The sequence below is a fragment of the Lissotriton vulgaris genome, unplaced genomic scaffold (assembly GCF_964263255.1).
Source record: "Lissotriton vulgaris unplaced genomic scaffold, aLisVul1.2 SCAFFOLD_4142, whole genome shotgun sequence".
Classification (NCBI taxonomy): Eukaryota; Metazoa; Chordata; class Amphibia; order Caudata; family Salamandridae; genus Lissotriton; species Lissotriton vulgaris.
In genome coordinates, this window is record NW_028250503.1 from 1 (window position 1) to 11332 (window position 11332).

Here is an 11332-nt window from a genome sequence, read left to right on the forward strand (position 1 = left end):
TGAGTGAGTGGGAGGGAATGGGAGTGAGTGAGTGGGGAGGGATGGAGTGAGTGGGAGATGGAGTTAGTGGGAGGGATTGGAGTGAGTGAGTGGGAGGGATGGAGTGAGTGAGTGGGAGGGATGGAGTGGTGAGTGAGTGGGAGGGATGGAGTGAGTGAGTGGGAGGGATGGAGTGAGTGGGAGGGAGATGGAGGAGGGATGGAGTGAGTGGAGGAGGATGGAGTGAGTGGGGGGATGGAGTGAGTGAGAGAGAGTGAGTGAGTGGGAGGGATGGAGTGAGTGAGTGGGTGGAGGTGAGTGAGTGGGAGGGATGGAGTGAGTGAGTGGGAGGGATGGAGTGAGTGAGTGGGAGGGATGGAGTGAGGAGTGGGAGGGATGGAGTGAGTGAGGGGAGGGGATGGAGTGAGTGAGTGTGATGAGTGAGTGAGTGAGTGGGATGGAGTGAGTGAGTGGGAGGGATGGAGTGAGTGAGTGGGAGGGATGGAGTGAGTGAGTGGGAGGGATGGAGTGAGTGGGTGGGAGGGATGGAGTGAGTGAGTGATGGAGTGAGTGGGAGGGAGTGAGTGGGTGGGATGGAGTGAGTGAGTGGGTGGGATGGATGAGTGAGGGAGGGATGGAGTGAGTGGGAGGATGGAGTGAGTGAGTGAGTGGGAGGGATGGAGTGAGTGAGTGAGTGGGAGGGATGGAGTGAGTGAGTGGGAGGGATGGAGTGAGTGGGAGGGAGGGATGGAGTGAGTGGGAGGGATGGAGTGAGTGGGAGGGAGTGAGTGGGTGGGATGGAGTGAGTGGGAGGGATGGAGTGAGTGAGTGAGTGGGAGGGATGGATGGAGTGAGTGGGAGGGATGGAGTGAGTAGGTGGGAGGGATGGAGTGAGTGAGTGAGTGGGAGGGATGGAGTGAGTGAGTGGGAGGGATGGAGTGAGTGGGAGGGATGGAGTGAGTGGGAGGGATGGAGTGAGTGAGTGAGTGGGAGGGATGGAGTGAGTGAGTGGGAGGGATGGAGTGAGTGAGTGAGTGGGAGGGATGGAGTGAGTGAGTGGGAGGGAGGAGTGAGTGGGAGGGAGGGATGGAGTGAGTGGGAGGGATGGAGTGAGTGGGAGGGAGTGAGTGGGTGGGATGGAGTGAGTGAGTGAGTGGGATGGAGTGAGTGAGTGAGTGGGATGGAGTGAGTGAGTGGGAGGATGGAGTGAGTGAGTGGGAGGGATGGAGTGAGTGAGTGGGAGGGATGGAGTGAGTGAGTGGGAGGGATGGAGTGAGTGAGTGAGTGGGAGGGATGGAGTGAGTGAGTGAGTGGGAGGGATGGAGTGAGTGAGTGGGAGGGATGGATGGAGTGAGTGGGAGGGATGGAGTGAGTGGGAGGATGGAGTGAGTGGGGGTGAGTGGGAGGGATGGAGTGAGTGAGTGAGTGGGAGGGATGGAGTGAGTGAGTGGGAGGGATGGAGTGAGTGGGTGGGTGGGAGGGAGTGAGTGGGAGGGAGTGAGTGAGAGGGAGTGAGTGAATGGGAGGGAGAGGGAGGGAGTGAGCGAGTGAGAGAGAGAGAGGGAGAGTGAATGAGAGGGGGAGTGAGTGAGACGGAGAGGGAGTGAGACGGACAGGGAGGGAGAGGGAGTGAGATGGAGACAGAGAGGGAGTGAGAGGGAGGGAAAGGGAAGGAGACGGAGAGGGAGGAAAGGGGGTGAGACAGTGAGTGAGAGGGAGGGAAAGGGAGGGGGACGGAGAGGGAGTGAGAGAGAGGGAGGGAGTGAGAGAGAGGGAGTGAGACAGTCGGAGTGAGACAGAGGAAGACAGGAGAGAGGGAGGGTGAGAGGGAGAGAGAGCTAGAGAGAGGGAGGGAGACCGAGAGAGATGTGTGTATGCCGGGACGGCTCAGTGGACGAAGGCGTCCGCTGCAGGGACCTATGATCAACATCATGGTCAGTTTTATGTTGTGCTCTAGCCCCTCCCCCTCCCCCACTGAACCCTGCCCCCCCACCGATGCGGCCCTCGGACACAAACCAAACTGTACATTTGGCCCCCGAGAGAAAGTTTGTGAGTACCCATGATCTAACCAAACTCAAGTAAAACAACACATTTGTCTTCCTTGGTCTGGGTTTTACGGTTAAAACTAAAATAGCAAACTGTTTCCGAGTCGAAAGGGCTTGACTTTGAACTAACATTCATTAAAAACAGAGAGAATAATGCTTTCTTCCTTTTCTCCTGATTTACTGTTTGTTGAGTTTTCTTGTTTACAATATGGGGTTTCAGGGGTTCCTGAAGGAGTTTCCTCCCTCCATCTTGCAGGTCTCAGAGGTGCTGATGAGTGAGCAGTATAACCACTGTGAGCACGCACCCCAAACCAGATACATTTCCACCGTGGTTTTACTGTCTTCAACAAGGGATCAGCATTGTGTTCAACATGTTTCCATTGCACACAAAATCGAGTGTGGTTTTATATTGTGCCTTTCATTCAAATGTTTCTCAAGTACCCAATAAACACAAATTAACCACTCCGCTCACTGCCCAAGGCAACTCCCACTGACGGGGGCAGGGACGGGCCCAGTGCCACCGAGGGCTCTCTGCCTATCAGGAGTGCCGACACAAGGCCTGTCCGATTCATGGAAAAACAGCTGCACGAGGATTGGATGAGCAGAATGTTGTCATGTCCACAATGGCAGGCTCCGTTGACTCACTTGTTGTTTCAGATTGGCTGCGGGGATCCGCTTGATATTAATTGGCTGTTCAATGAAGCAGCTTGCATCAAGCCCTCCGATTGGCTGAGACCATGTTGTTATGCCTTCTAGGCACATTTGCATTACAATGCCTCTAAACCTTAGCATGAACAGTCACGTGATTGGCTGGCCAGGGATGACCTCATCTGCATACGTGTCAACAGACCAGATTCAGGAAGGCTCCAGATTTTTTACGACAAAGGGCTTTATTTTAGCTACCTCCCGCCCGACGTTGCTTCAGTTTTATTGATGGTTAACGGGGAAAATACATTCTCTCGCTTCCTGTTTTGAAATGTTAGCGTGCGGGCTGTCATCTTGGAGGGAAAAAAATATTTCTACTTTGATCAGCTTGTGATTGGCCAAGGGAACGGTCCTCACAAGACTGACTGGCGCTGATTGGCTGCAAGGCTCCGGCTCCCATTAAGTGCACCACTTAACGGGAGCCGGAGCCTCGTAGCCAATCAGCGCTAGTCAGCTGCATCGTCACTTCCTGTAGCAAGGGCACGCTGGCTACACAACGCACTTCCGGGTGTACAGCAGACGCCGGGTAGAATAAAAAAAAATTCTAGCTGACGCGACAAAGAATTTTCAATTCTAATAAGGACACGGAGGCGAGAATTCTGCTTCTCAATCTTTACTACAGAAACAGCAGCAAAGGGTTAAACTTTAAACGGCATGCCCCGGAAGGACAACCCCCTCCAGGTCTGCTCCAATCAACACACAATGTCATCAATAAAAGTCTTCGAAGCTCTCGTCACTTCCTCTTTCTTTGCGAATGTCCATCAACTGTAACATGACTGAACCCAAACTTGACGCCGAACTGCATCAGCGACCATCCTCTTCTAACCGTAGAAGACTGGCCCAAAGTATCGACCGAAACAGCTCACACTTCAGGACTGCTTTCCTTGGTCACCTGAAACAAGAAACACACCCATAACAACCAATCTCAGACTGAATAAAACAGTCACAATTTGACAAATCGGGTGAGAAAAAATAAGAAGTCAAAACAGTAACATTTCAATATACATTCAATTAGCATTATATTAATCATGAAAAACATGTAATACAGTAAATAATCAATCCTGGGTGGGATAATTCTCGCCTCGGTGTCCTTAATAGTATTGAAAATTCTTTGTTGCGTTAGCTAGAAAAATTTTCAATCTATGTCAGTCCAGGAAGGCTCAAATTATGCATGCTAGTTTAAAGTTGCTCCTTCACCACAGACGCAACATCCACAATAGGTTTATGGTAAAAGGTCTTAAAAGTGGATTCAGAGGACCAGTCCGCCGCAGTCATAATATCTTGTAACCTGGACGCAGCCGACAAGACTTTCGAGGCCATGAACCCTCTCACCGAGTGAGCACCAAAAAGGGAGTAATCAATTCCCGCTTGGGTCAATAACTAGGTAACCCACCTGGCCAGAGTAGCGGAAGAGACTGGGCGGAAATGTCTCTGAAGTGAAATCAACAGTTGACCTGCCACATCATTCCTGAACTCTCTGGTACAATCCTCATAGACTTTTAAACATTGCACAACACACAGTTTGCTATGATGAGGAAAAGCAGGATAAGAAATGCATTTATAATGAGTCTTAGTACGACATGAAATTGTGAAAGAAACTCCGGACGGAGTAAACACTCTTCCTGCTCTATCCAGAGCACGTACGTCTGACACACGTCTGCATAAAATAAGGCCTAATAAAAGCATCAATTTGGCAGACAATTGTTTGCGCGACAACCCTTCATTGACTGGCTATGTTTTCAAATACCTTAGAACTATGGAAACATCACATAACGTCAGGTATCTAGGTTGAGGAGAATTCACCAACCTGATACCCCGTACAACCTTACAGACCAGGGGATGTTCTCCCACTGGTCTACCATACACATGTGGATGTCCCGCCGAAATGGCCGATCGAAAATTGTTCACCGTCCTGTAGGCCATGCCTGATTTACCCAATTCGGATACAAAATTTACGATCACAGGGATACCCGATCCCAAAGGATCACTGTCGTTCACCACACCAACGCACCCATCGTCGCCAAGCGGACTCATATCGTTTGGGCGTGGAAGGTGCCCAAGACTGGGAGAGAAAAAAGAGTGTCCTGTAAAACTCCCGGCACTTGCCAGCGTCGCCGGAAAGTCTCCACGCCATGAGAGGTAACTGACCTTGCAGGATTAAGGGATGCTGAAGGCCCACCGGATCCATCAACAACTCTGGGAATGACCTGATCCGAACCGGTGGTGCACACAATAAGCTCGTTGCCACCGGAAACCAGGCTTGCGCCTTCCAACATGGGGATACTAAGACTATCTCCGCCCCTTGTCTGCGCTAACAACCTCGGAATCATGACAAAGGGGGTAAAGGCATACAGAATGCCCGTCGTCCACAATTGAAGAAATGCGTCCGAGCTGATCGCTAACGAATCCGGACGCCAACTGTAGAACAGGGGAAATTGTCTGTTGAGTCTTGACGCAAAAAGATCCAGCGCACACGGTCCCCATTTGGAATTTAATGCCTGAAACACACTGGGATGGCGTCTCCAATCGCTGGAGTCCCTCAGAAATCTGGAGTTCCAATCTGCCACCACATTCGACGAACCCGGAATGTATTCTGCCGTCACTGAAATGTGGTGAGCCAGGCAGTAGTGCCAAAAATCCTTGGCTATTTCCGCTAGAAGTCGGGATCTGGTACCGCCCAGACGGTTGATATAACGTACCACGGACACATTGTCCAGACGCAGTAGAATACAACAACTCGCTCGCTGAGGAGACAGAGTTCTAATCGCAAAGGACCCTGGCAATAGTTCCAGGCAGTTGATATGGAGACGCAGTTCCTCTTGGGACCACCGTCCCCCAGTCTCCATTATCCCACAACGAGCTCCCCAGCCCCACCGGCTGGCATCGGACTCTATGATGGCATCCGGACTCGCCGCAAATCTGGCTCTGCCATTCCAAGCGTCCATGTGCTCTAACCACCAATTCATCTCCAAGCGCGCCTCCCGCGAGATCGTTAACTGCTCCGCATAATGTAAACCTCTGCGGAGATGTAGAATCTTCAACCTCTGTAAGGCCCTGTAATGTAACAGGCCAGGAAAAATTGCTTGTATGGACGCCGCCAACAAACCCACAAGGCAGGCTAACGTCCTCAATGATATTGTCTGAGAGGCAAGCACTCTCCTCCATTCTTTCTTGATCGTTATCCCCTTTTTTTAGAGGCAAAATTAGTTGAGAGGTCCATGAATTCACCTGAAAACCTAAGAAATCGATTACTTGCAAAGGTACCAGAAGAGATTTTGGAACGTTGAGGAGAAATCCCAACTCCTGAAGGAGTTGGATAGTCCAAGATAGATGTAGTTGCACCACCTCGACCGACTGACCCATGATCAGAATATCGTCCAGATAGATTATGAGTCAGACTCCTCTCTCCCTTAACCACTGAACTACCGGTCTCATGAGTTTCATGAAACACCATGGAGTAGTCGAGAGACCGAAGGGCATAGCCGAAAACTCGAACCATCGATTGCGCCATTGAAACTGTAGGAGGCGCAGGTGAGGCGGAAAAATGGCGACCGCCAGGTAGGCGTCTTTCAGGTCCAACCGGACCATCCAATCCTGACTTAACAACATGTCTCTCAAGAGATGAATCCCCTCCATTTTGAAATGGCGGTATACTACTCCCACATTGAACTCTTTCAAGTTTGGAACCAGACGAAAACCTTGATCCTTCTTGGGCACCAAGAAGATCGTACTCACAAAACCATGCGGATGTGGATCCATCTGCACTATCACCCCTTTGTTCAGTAACGATTGAACTTCTTCGTCGATGAAACTCATTTCTACTGGGGAAAAACTTAGGGGTCTTGGAGTCACCGATTGCATGGGAGTCGCATAAAATTCGATGTGAAAACCCCATAACGTCTGTCCTATCCACAGGTCGGGAGTCAGGGCCTCCCATCTGGGAAGGAACTGCGCAATACGACCTCCCGCCATATGATCTCCACAATGTAAAATTGGTACCTGTATAGGAGGAATCTCCAGACTGGAACTGCTGGCCTCTGTAACCTCCTCGTTGTCCACGACCCCTGTCACCTCTGTTGCAGGACAGGTAGAACTTTGATCTCTGGGAACCTCCTCTGCCCCGTTGTTCTGCACCTCTAGAGGTCTGATTACCACCTCGGCCGGACCCTCGACCTCTGTAACGGCCGGCCCTGTTAAAAACACCTGAATGAAAAACCTGTTTGATGTTGGCCTGTGCCATATCCACAGCAGAAAAAGTGGCCACATATTTGCCCATTTTTTTTTACGTAGTCATCGCCAAACAACATGCCATTTGCCATGGAACCGGGTTCCGTAGTAGCCATCTCAGCCAGTTGGGGGTAAATTCGCATGAGAAAAGACCTCCTCCTCTCCGTGGATAACGCTACGTTGGCATTGCCCAGAAAGCACATGGCGCGTTGCGCCCATTCCATAATGCCGGAGGAATCCAGGGGGACACCCATGTCCTTTGCTGTGACCGCGGCATCTAAGATCTTAATTAGCAGACCCAAGACATTTAACAATTTGTCCTGGCACCCTTTCCAGGCTCTATCCAAACCTTTTTTGGGATTTTTGGCGAATTTTCGCATGAATGTCGCCATGTTTGGATCCAATTCTGGCGTATCCGCCACCTTCCCCAACAGCGACAGTCGGGGACATTCTGATCGCAAGGTGGCCCTGACTTGACTCTCAAAACTCTTGACGCAAATTATTTTGCACGTAGTACGCCACCTCAATACAGGGAATCCATTCAGTGGACCTAGGGTGAATAAAGTTCTGTGGATTAAAGAGTAGGTTCTTTAGTGTCATGTCCTCCTGTGCATCATAAAACATGTTTGGTCTTCTTGACCCTTTTCTTGGGCGTCACTGAATCGTCATCGGAATCTGTCGTATCCGAGGTAGCCCGAGAAGTCTCCTTGCATATGCCTGCCTGCCAGGGAGCCATGGTCCATCAGAACATTCTTTGCCATTTTCAACAGGACTTCAGCCGAAGCTTGTGGGGCAGAAGTGTCCTTACAAGAGGACCTAAACTTTCTTTTCCTATAAGATTTAAGGGGTTTCGCCAGGGGCTTCAAGGCCTTAGCAAGCGCCTTATTCACCAAACCCTGGACGTGGGTATCCTGGGCTTCCACAAGGTTCTCCTCCAAATCATCCTCCTAAGGCTCCCCATATTCATTATAGTCCACCCACTTATCCTCCTCCTCGGCGTAGTACGCCATTACACAGTATAGGAGGGCTGAAGGAGATTCTGGGGGGGAGTAACCCAAGGGCAAAGACCTCCTATAGGAATATGTGGTACAGAAAACTTGGGTCACAGCAACTGGCTGCACGAGAAAAAATATATGAAGGAAAAAGAGGCCTATAGAAAAACTGGTGGCAGGAGCGCGCCCTAAAACTCCCCTAGTGCAAAGCACTGCTCCAGAATGCGCTCCGGTGAGCGTTCAAACTGAGCTGGAGATTTGACAGGCAATAAATCAACATGCGCGAAGAGCCGGTGACTGAAAACGAAACTGGCTCTCCGCGCATGCGCACAAGTTTATAGAACGTGGGGCATTGAAAAAGCCTGCTCTCCTCGCGCACCAAAGTGCAAAGCTCCGCTCCCTCGCCACCGCCCCTAAATCAATTGAAACACGTCGGAGTTGCACTGAAGCCTCACTCCCTTGTCAACATTACGCCCCTGCACAAAAGCAAGAATTACCGGGCAATGCGCGTCAGGCAGCAAAAATTGGAAAATTAGAATGCGCGCATGTCGGGAGGGCATTATAGCCTCAAATCCCGGTAAAATAGTGCTTGAACAAAAGTGCAACAAAGGCAAAACAGCACGCATTATAAAATAATACAAACAGTAATTAAATAAGCACATATGAAACAAGAAAGATAGTCACTTATCTCGCTGCTGCAGCAAAGAAAGAGGAAGTGACGAGAGCTTCTAAGACTTTTATTGATGACATTGTGTGTTGATTGGAGCAGACCTGGAGGGGGTTGTCCTTCCGGGCATGCTGTTTAAAGTTTAACCCTTTGCTGCTGTTTCTGTAGTAAAGATTGAGAAGCATAATTTGAGCCTCTGTGGACTGACATAGAAGTGCCCCCCTCCTCAGGTACAGGAGCTGCAGGGGCGTGCAGAGGTCAAGGCGGGGACATTTGCGGCGCCGCAGCAGCGTGTCACTTCTCTGCAACCGTAGAGGAGGTGCTGGGGTCAGGCTTGACTTTGAGACCTGGAGACACTGGGGCTGTGCCCTCACCAACCACTTACAGGGTCAGCCCGCCCACTGTCGCCATTGGTTGGCTTTATTGCCTCTCTCATTGGCTTGCTTCCTATTGGCTGTCTTTTCTTCTACCACATAGTCGGTCTTCTGTCTGTCCCTCCTTTGAAGCAAGAGCCTCTGCACCACCCCTTTCATAGGCTGTTGCTCTCCTTTTAGGGAACTTCCTTTTTAGGTCTCGCCTGAGAACCTTTTGTACTCGATTCTCCCCAACGCTTGCATGCACACGCCTGCATGGACAAAGATGGCTGCTCTCGCCATCTGTCCAGTGCAGACAGCATGAGCGTGCCCCTACGGACTGTGGACAGTCCAATTCAGTCTTGTGCTAAGCGTGCCACTGTCATGGCAACTCTTCGCGTATGATGTCCGCGCGCGCATGGCGGCGTGCTTTCTCTTTCACTCGCACGGAGGGACAAATATGGTGTCTGGCTGTCCACACTCCTTCAACGAAGCAGCTTCCTTTCCGGCGGCGCACTCTGATCTTCTTCGCGGGCGTAGGGAAGCCCCGGTCGTTAGAAGGTACCAGGCGCTTCCTCTGAACTCAAATCTGCTTCCTCCCTGTTGCTACATTGGTGATCTTCCCCGGTATGATTAATGAATTAATTTTAAAACATACACTTACACACTACTTCTGGCCCACCAAAAACTCTCATCTACTAGTACTCCTTGGCCATTACTGCCCTCGGTCAGAAGTGAGCGGTCATGTTACTTGTTTTTGTCGCAATGAAAAAGGCCGCAATTAAGAATCCCTCATCTGCGCGCGCTGCTCTTTCTCTCAATGGGGTCAGTCTCTGCTCTGTGGACGGAGGCACGAGTTCCGGTGGCTGCTTTTTGCTTGTAAAGATTAAATCGCCCTATCTGCGTGCGATGCTCTTTCTCTCAACGGGGTCAGTCTCTGCTCTGAGGACGGATGCTCGAGCTCTCGGGAGCTGCTTTTTGGTTATAAAGCCTAAATGAACATCATGCACTTCTTCACCATGTTTAAGCGCACATCTCGTGGCGATCTTGCTCTCATCTACAATGCATATGTTTTGATGAGTGAAACTTGGTCCTCACCAGTAAGACCTTCGGTGCAAAGTTGTCTTGATTGCATCTTCCAGTTGTAACCTCATAACCTTGGTATGCAAGGCTTTTTTCCATTTTAGGTGGGGTAATTTAACCATATCAATTCAATAAAGAGAATGCGTTAGGTTGTCATGCGAAATCTCAGAACTGCAGTGACATAAAGTGCTCATCCATGCTGGTTTTCCGCTTGAATAGGCTTTATGACCATTCTTGATCTAAGATCCAAAAGTGCAAAGTTGGCCTGTGAGTTGGTGCTTTTTGAACTGTGAGGTCTAAGCCTCCTGCACCAAGTATTGGGCTCAGTCTTATTGTGGATTTTAAAAACTGCTAGATGACGCAATGCCTAGGCACAAAGAGAAAGCTCTAAGAAAAAATTTGCATGTGCTGTCAGTAAGGTAGAATCCCTACGCTATCATAATTACCCTGCAATGACACATATGTAGGTCTTTTAAACAGGGCGGTCAATGCAGCTATGATCGCATAGAAATTCTACCCTGCTGTCTGCAGAGATAGTGGGCTTATCTAATATATTGAAAGTTTAGTCTCCGGGAAGGTGATCTGGTTTTCTTGAATACTTTCTTCTGCCCGTTTCATGATTGATATATCATTGCATGTGTTCATAAATGCCAGAGTACTTTATTTTTCTAAACTGCTTCTTAATGAACAGTGACAATTTTTCACTTATTCAATTGTCTCAATTTTGCTCTACTCAGTTGAAGGTCTCACCTGAGGAAGCGCACATGTGCTGTCTCCAAGATCTATTGTGTCTTAAAACTAAAAAGAGGCCATTACTTACCACTGGTTGGCATCTTTGGCAATCTCACTTCTTTTTTCTTCATTGGTTAACGGCAGCTGGGCAGGTTAAATTGTGTCTGTGGGCTAACTCCGGCGGCTTGGTGAGGGCTACTCTACTCCCCCTCCAACTTTTAGCCATTCTGAACAGCAGCCGCACTCGTGTACAACAAGGCTAAATCACATTGGCAAGTCTATAGTTCATGCATAGGCGCAACATATTGGATTTGCCAGTGCTTGTTTGTCTTAATCCTATCCTGTTTCCATTTACTGTAGAGTTATGAATGGGATCTCCAAGAGTTTATGACTCTTCTTGTGCAGAAGTGTCCTCCTTTACAAGGATGCAATAAACCATACAGTTCCTTTACGATTAAAAAGAGGTGCTCAAAATTGGTATCAAATACCCCTTGTTTAGATTGTGAAGTTGTAGTCAAAAAACCATCGCAGCCGTTTGCTTGTACCTGT

The 11332-nt window shown here is 49.5% G+C and overlaps 1 pseudogene; it reads right to left on the reverse strand.

Moving 5' to 3' along the window:
- Window positions 1–5907: 5907 nt before the first annotated feature.
- LOC147663251 (uncharacterized) lies at window positions 5908–7966 on the reverse strand (annotated as a pseudogene).
- Between the last annotated feature and the right edge of the window lie 3366 nt (window positions 7967–11332).